Source organism: Python bivittatus, unplaced genomic scaffold, assembly GCF_059951505.1.
Source record: "Python bivittatus isolate LINGU-HERP-01145 unplaced genomic scaffold, Pbiv_v1 ctg000430_np1212, whole genome shotgun sequence".
Taxonomy (NCBI): Eukaryota; Metazoa; Chordata; class Lepidosauria; order Squamata; family Pythonidae; genus Python; species Python bivittatus.
The window spans coordinates 3628029-3636469 of NW_028277071.1; positions in this window are offsets into that span (position 1 = coordinate 3628029).

The window sequence follows — 8441 nt, forward strand, 5'->3', positions numbered from 1 at the left end:
GAACAGAAACCAGACAGCTGTCCTTCCAGACAGGATGTGAATGGAATGGTGTGAAAGAATACAGACACAATCAACAGTGCTGTTCATTCTGCATGCTGATATTATCTAAAGGATAGATGTGTAAAAAGAAAGGACATTCCAATAATTTATCAAAAGCATTCTGGTCTGAGGGTCATACTGTAATTTGCACTATTCCTTTTATCTTTCTTTCTGTAGGATAACCAAACAATCCAAGGGTATATAATCTGTAGCCTTGCTTGGCTCAGGGCTGTTCAGCAGTTCTTTAGGGAGGAACCCCTTTGATCACTGTACTTTGTTCATGCCAGTAAAAATATACTTTGTTGCATATATCTCCAGTTGCTTTGGTTTCTTATTTATAGTGAGTATTTTTTCCCAGCACATGTTATAATACCATCCTCCACCTTAGGTACTACATTAAGCTGAGGGATAGAAAAACAACCTCAACAGATGCATTTCTCTTTTTTACAAAAAAAATTTTCTACCTGAATAATAATATAAAAACTTCTGAATATAGTTTTAGATATATTTCTGCCCAACTCTCATAATAGAAAAGTTCCAGATTTTTCTTCTCTTCTACATATGGTCCTCCCCATCCATTTTCTACTTCATAATTTAGTCTGCAAAGTTCACAAGAATTCAGTAGTGTTTACTGAGAATTGCTAAACATGTTTTCTTTTGACATTTTGCAAAGAAACTGCTACTTTAAGTAAGTCATTATCTCCCCTGTAATGATCAAATTAAGTATAGTAACTAACCTCAAGGGAATAGCCAGAATAAACCTTACATTAATATCTACTCAGAAATACAGAACTGGAGGTAGAGACAGAAAGAAGGATTCGTCTACTTGAACTCTTACTGTCTTCATTTTATGTTCTATTTGTAAGGTTTGCCCCGTTCGACAGAGAAACTCCCGTGACACGTGTGGTTCACAAAAGAGGTTTACTCATGCGTAACGTAGCAGTCACAAGCAAAGCCAGGACTGGCTTGGTACAATTGCATCACTCGTTATATTCCCCCCTTCCCGCGCTTTTTCCGCCCCGTGATCGCGTTACCGTTGCGGATTATCGGCCCCCCAATAATCCCTCTTAATTGTCCATGATGGCAGGTTCAGTCAGGGTCCATTGTTCTTGATTGACAGTCCCCCTCCGGCTTGGGTTGGTCCCCCCTCCGTTACGTGCAAGCCCGAGGGTTCTGTGTTGCATGGCGATCTTGTTTCGCTGCCTGCGGCCCCGTTCATTGTTGGCTCGCGCCGTTATCAGTGTAGAGTTAAAACTTCCGCTGCGGTTTTCCTGTTTGGCTGGGCGCAGGTGGCCCATTAATTAGCGGTGCTTTCAGTTCCTCTTTCCCTCGCTAGCTACCGCCGGTGGAGTTCGCGTGGTCTGGCTGCGAGCTTCCCCGAAGCCCCGTGCTGACTGAACCTGACATACCGCCCCCCTGAAAACAAATCCCCCCCCAACTTTATTTCGGTTTCCCGGGGTATTTGTTGTAAAAGTCCCGCACTAGGTCCGGCGCTCTTATGTGGGTTTTGCTTACCCATTCGCTGTGGGACTTGGGAAAATGTTTCCATTGCACTAGGAGCTGGACCTGCCTCTTGTGCCTCCTGGCATCCAGTATCTGGTTGATCTCGAAATGCTGCTCCCCACCGACCATGATGGGTGGTGGCACCCCCTCTGCCTTGTGCCAGGCATTCCCCGGCTGGTGCAGCTTTAGCAGGCTACAGTGGAACACCGGGTGGATCTTCCCGAGGCTTTTCAGGAGCGTCAGCCTGACGGTTACTGGATTGATAACCTCTGCAATGGGGAACGGCCCCACAAACCTCGGGCTGAGTTTCTTCGATGTCTCGTGTGTCTTTAGGTTTTTGGTTGACAAATACACCTGGTCCCCCACCTTCCACTGCCCCTTGGGGAGTCTCTTGCAATCTGCGTGTTTTTTGTAATCGGCTTTGGCTCTTTGCAATGCCGCGTGCGCCGCTCGCCGGGTGGTGTCGATTTGGGCGAAGCAGGCGTCCAGGGAGTTGACCTGGGATTCCAGCTGAGGCAACTCCGGCATGGGGACGAAGTCTCTCCCGGTGGCTACTTTGAATGGAGAAAAGCCGGTACTTTTGTGGACGGCGTTATTGTATGCTATTTCCACGAATGGCAGTAGCTCCGCCCAATCGTCCTGTTGGTGTCCCATGTAACAGCGCAGGTACTGTTCGAGCCCCCCGTTCAGGCGTTCCGTGGCTCCGTCTGTCTGCGGGTGCACCGCGGAGGAAAGGGCTTGCTTCGTCCCCACCCGCTTCAGGAACTCCCTCCAGAACCGCGCGATGAAGCTGCCCCGATCGCTGACGACCCGTTGGGGCACGCCGTGCAGCTGGTAAATATGTTGCACGAACAGCCTCGCCAACCTCTCTGCCGTGGGGACTCGCCGGCACACTACAAAGTGCGCTTGTTTGGAGAATAAGTCTGTAATGACCCAAATGGCGGTCTTCCCCTTACTCTCCGGGAACTCTACTATGAAGTCCATGGCGATCTCTTGCCATGGGCTGTCGGGGTCCACTACCGACTGGAGTAACCCCCTAGGCTTGCCTTTGGCCCCTTTCACCGTCGCGCACACCGGGCAACCCCCCAAGTATGCCTCCACATCCTTCCGGAGCATTGGCCACCAGAACTGCCGCCGAATTAAGTGGAGCGTCTTCACGAAGCCGTAATGCCCCGCGTTCCGGCTGTCGTGGGCTCTTTCCATGACCCCCCGTCAGCACCCCTCGGGCACATACAACTTCCCTTCATGCCACCACAAACCCTCTTGGCTGGTTAGCGCTTCTCGGTTTTGCTTGAGCCAAGCGTCCCGCTCCACCGCCTCCGCAAACCCTTGCTTTACCTCAGGCGCCGCATCCCGTCGCTCCCCCTTGGTCTGGCTCCAGGTCACCGCCTTTGCAGCCAACCTGCTGGCAGGGATGATGGAGTCCATGATCTCCTCTCGTAGGCTGGCGTGCTGGGGCATGCGAGACAACCCGTCTGCTAGGAACTTGCGCTTCCCGGGGATGTGTTTTAGGATGAACCTGAACCTCCCGAAGTATTGGGACCACCGCGCCTGTTTGGGGGATAGCTTACGCGGGGCCTTCAGGGCCTCGAGGTTCTTGTGGTCCATCCACACCTCGAATGGTTCAGCTGCCCCCTCCAATAGATGCCTCCACGTGGCTAGCACCCACTTGATGGCGTACGCCTCTTTCTCCCACACCATCCACCTTCTCTCTGTCTCCGTGAATTTGCGGGAGGCATAGGCGCATGGGTGGATGGCCCCCTCCGGGCTGGGCTGGAGCAGGACCACCCCCATTGCCACGTCTGACGCATCTACTTGTATGATAAACCGCCGATCTGGGTCGGGATGGCGCAGGATCAGCTCTACTGTGAACCGCCGTTTTAGCTCCTCAAACGCCCCCTGGCATTCTGCAGTCCACGCGAGTGCCATGCTGGGCTTGGGGGGTTTTCCATTGCCCTTGGTTTTTAGTAAGTCTGTCAGGGGAAGGGCGATTTGGGCGAAGTTCGGGATGAACTGTCTGTAGAAGTTCACAAACCCCAAGAAGCTTTGAAGTTGCCTCCGGGTTCGTGGCGCTTCCTAGCCCAGAACATCTTTTACTTTCGCCGGGTCCATCTCAATTCCCCGACTGGATATTCGGTAGCCGAGGTAGTCCAGCTGCTCCCGATGAAACTCGCATTTTGATAGCTTTGCGTACAGCTGCGCCTTCAGCAGTCTCTGGAGCACCGTGCGCACCAGGCTCACGTGCTCCGCCAGGGTTTCGGTGTAGATGAGGATGTCGTCCAGGTAGACCAGGACGCCCCGGTAGAGTAGGTCGTGCAGCACCTCGTTTATTAGCTGCATAAACACCCCCGGGGCCCCTTTTAATCCGAACGGCATCACGGGAAATTGGTAGCTTCCGAGTGGCGTGTTGAACGCCGTCTTCCACTCATCTTTTGCGCGGATCCTGACCCTAAAGTAAGCTTCGCGCAAGTCCAGGTTTGTGAACACCCTCCCCTTGGATAGGTGCGACATTAGGTCCTTCATCAGGGGGAGGGGGTATTTGTATTCGGTGCTGATTGCGTTCAGCCTCTGGTAGTCCACGCACATCCGGAGCGAGCCATCCTTCTTCTCCCAGAATAGTACCGGGGCCGCTAATGGTGACTTCGCGGGTTGCATGAATCTCCGCGCTAGGTTCTTGTCTATGAACTCCCGCAGAGCCCCCATCTCCCTCATTGACAGGGAGTACATTTTCGGTTTGGGCAGCTTTGCCCCTGGCTCTAGCTCGATGGCGTAGTCACTGGGTCGGTGTGGGGGGAGCTGGTCGGACTCCTTCTCCCCGAACGCCGCCGCCAGGTCTCGATATTGCCTCGGGATTCCGCCGCTCGTCGTGGGTTCCCCGGACTCTGGCCCTCGTTTTGCAGCTGTTCCGCCAGTCGCCGCTGCCTTCCCACACCTTGGGATTGTTGCGAGTCTCCGGGTCTCCGGCGCTGCTGTTGCTGCTGTCGCCGCCCGGGTCTCGGGCTTCGTCTGCTCTCATCTCGCCTCCCTGTGCCTCGGATCCTCCACTTGCCCTTCTGTGGTTGCGGTCGCGCCCGTCGCCACGGCCCGGTCCCGTCTGCTCTCGCACTCCGCCGGCCTCTCGACCCCGAATCGCACCGCCTCCGCTGTCCAGTCGACCCGTGGGTTCCGTCGCCGCAGCCACGCCAAGCCGAGTACCACTGCGTAGTCGGTCACCGGGACCACCACAAATCTTAGTTCTTCCCGGTGACTCCCGATCATCATCTGGACCGGCTCGGTGTAATACTGAGCTGGCCCCCCCCCCGCCAGCGAGCCGTCTAGCTGGCTGAATGCAATGGGTTTCCGGAGGCGCCTCAGCTGTAGTCCGAGTCCCGAGACCACAGCTGGGTGCATCAAGCAGTGGGTGTAGCCTGAATCCAGCAGCGCCTGCAGCTGTGCCTCCCCTCCGGATCTCACCCCCCCGGATGTGTATCCTCACCTGGAACAGAGGGCAGTCCTCATCCCCGATTGGGTCCGCGCGCCTCGGTTCCCCTGCTCCCACTGGGACGCCGTTCAGTGCGAGCGTGCCTCGTTTCCCGCCGGCTCCGAGTCCTCTCCAGAGGACGCCGTCTCTGGGGTCGACCACCCCATCCATCCTCTTTCGGTCACTGCCGCCACTGCACTCTTCCGCAGTCAGTTGCCGGCCCTTTTCCCGGTAGGATGCGGGGGCTTGACTTCGGGCCGTGGTGAGGCTCCTTCCCGCTCCATCGGGCAGTGCGCTGCTTGGTGGCCTCTGCCTCTGCACTGGAAGCACAGGTTCGGGGTTTTGGTTGCCTCTCGCCCCCCAGTGGACTGCCGCCGACTGCTCCGCCTTTCCTCTGGGGGTCTCTACCTTGGCCAGTCCCTCGTCTGGTCCCGTCGCCTCATGCTTTGTTGAATCTGCTGCCACGCTGATTCCGCCATTCCGGCCAGCCAGATCCAATCTTTCACTGTGGACGGGTCATCCCGCCCCAGTGCCCGCTCTAGGATCTCCGGATTGAGCCCCCTCTTAAAATACTTCACCCTCAGGGACTCCGGCCAGTCCGTGAGCTTTTCTACCAATCTCCAGAACTCCAGGGCGTACTCTGATACTGACTTGTCCCACTGTCTGAACTGCAGGATGTTGTCTTCCTCCTGCTTGGTTCTCAATGTGTCCTTGAATCTGTCCCGGAGCGCCTGCATGAAGTCCGGGAAACTCCGCAGTTCCGCCGCGTTGGCGTCATACAGTCCGATCACCCAGCTAGCCGCTTTGCCGTCTAACAGCTCGGCCATGTAGGATACTCTATCCTCGTCCCTAGCGAATAGGTGACTACCCCTCTGCATGAAACCCCTGACGTGCGTCAAGAAGTGCGGCAGCTGTTCAGGGTCCCCTGAGAACTTCCCGGTGATGCCTCGAAGTCTCAGGGTGTCTGCCGCCCATTGGTCCACCAACCGGGGCATCATGGTCAGTGCTAGCTGGGGTGCCGGGGTGCCACCCTTGTTGCTTGTGCCATCGCTCACCGCCGATGGTCCCGCTCTCTGTAGCAAGGTCTGGAGCATCGCCTCCACGGGGTCTAGGCGCCGCTCGATCCTCTCCTCTAGTCGGGCGAGCTTCTCGTCCCGCTCGCGATTCCGGGCCCCCGAACCCCGGGTCATCGTGATGCCTGAGCTGTCTGGCCCTTGGTGCACGCATATCGACCACCGCTCCGTTGGAGGGTCCCCGGCCCTCCCGGGTGGCTCTGACCGTCCTTCCTCGAGTCCGGGTTCCTCGTGCTCCAGCTGACCCATGGATTCTTCGTCACTGGTCATGCCTGTATTAGTCATGGCTGTATTAGTCACTGGTCATGCCTTCCCCGAAGCCCCGTGCTGACCGAACCTGACACTATTAATGAATGGCTAGTTAATTCAGACCCTGGTCCTCAAAACCTGTTGAATGGTAGCATAGGAGCCATTGTTGGGTGTCTAGAATTTTATATATTTATATATTATATATAAATTATGTTGAGATGGTGATATTCATTGGAGTGGTTTTAGTGTTTCTACCTAAGGTGATGTGCATTTTTCCTCTTCTCGTCTGCAACCTCAGTGATCCTCTTCAAATTGTTCACAAGTATTATCAGTCTGGAGATTTCACCATTGCTGCCATTATTCATCAGCTCTTTTTTTTTTCACCCCAGATCACTTTTCGAAGTTTTCCTTCTCATGAATTGTTTGATCAGTATCTGTAAGTATTTTCATCATCACCTCCATCATCATCTTCATCATCATTATCTTCTAGATGATATTTGTTTAGTACTATTTTGCTTCTTTCACTTTTTGTGCTCAAAGGTGTTGGTCATACTACTGCTATTAGCAATTGCTATATTTGAGTGCTTTTGAATTCCAGTGCTCTGTAAAGACTCTTCCAGTGTTTTTAGGCAAAGATCAAGAGGAAAAGTAAAATAGAACCAACAGCCTGGCATCATATTTTGCCCTCTTTCTCTGAATATGGCTTAAGGAGAAGGACTGGAATTATTATAGTGGAAGATCTTTGAAGGGGATCTACAAGGATGCCATGGATAAGGAATGCAAACACTCTGTGAAATTCAGGATAAATATTCTACACTCTCCCCATCAGGTTCCTTGGATAGGACATACATTAAGGTGAATGAATTTGGCTTAGTACCATATTAACCTGAAAACTGGCTTGAAATTATTTGAGAACATTAGGATCCTATAGATGTTCCTAAAATATAAGTCCCCCATCTTCTTTATTACTTCGGAAATAAAGTTTTCTTTGGTAAGCATCTTGCAATTACTTCTTTGAAGAATAGTGATTAGGTTCTGTCACAAGCAGATATTCAGTGGAGCCTTTCCCGATAAGGTCTATTTACTTAGCCAGGAATCACAAGATCAAAGACATTTTCATGCTTAACACCATCTATACATATTTGAAATCCAGAATATTAAAAAAAAAATCATCAATCAAATGAACAAGCAGCTACCAAGCATACACCAAGCTGACTTCCTTTGACATTGGTCTAGATTGAGACAAATCTTACTGATTTTATACATGCAAGTACATGTTTTGTCCCCCACAAAGAAATTTAAAGTCTTCTATATCATCTTCCCCACCATTCTATTCATGAGGTAAAAACCATGATGTAGATCACATCATGCAGATGACCTCAAAATAATCTACATGGGTTTTGATTCACACTAAGCTTTCCTCTCCTTTATCTCATCAAGAAATGAAGTAGAAAACTCTCAGGGGCATTTGAAAAATGACTTCTATCTATCACAAGTCTATGGTGGGATATCTGAACTGATTTACAAACTTTATCATTGAGACAAACCTCCAATATAAGTTAACTGAGGAATGTTCTGTCCCTAAAATATAACTGCTCCCCTTCCCTTCACTCTTCTTTGGGATGTCACTGCAAATGTTACATCCTGAATAAATCCTGACAGAGCAATTTTACCATGAACCTGAAATTCATCAGTTTAAGAATTCTAAAGAGATCATAGACCAAGCTGAAATTTCTTTCTTTTCTCAGTGTTAGCTAACCACAACCAGGTCAGTTCCTTAAAATTATTATTTAGTAACCATGAGACTCCAGCTGTCCATAGCAAACATCAAGCACAAAACTCAGTGTTTTGGTGTGAATGTATGTAACAAGAAAATGGAACTGCTGTCAGATTGTAAAGAAGACATATTTTGACATGGTTTATAACTCTCACTGAAGGTTCCACACTCATAATTACCAACACACGTTGGCTCTGGCATTTGCTGGAGGAAATCAGGAAATCAATGAACATTTCTGGATCTTGCCAAATGTTAGCCTTGGTTTCCACATTGCTAGTGAAAATTCTGGGGAAAGCTCAACATATCTTTTACCAATGGAATTTCTCTCTACCAAAGACAG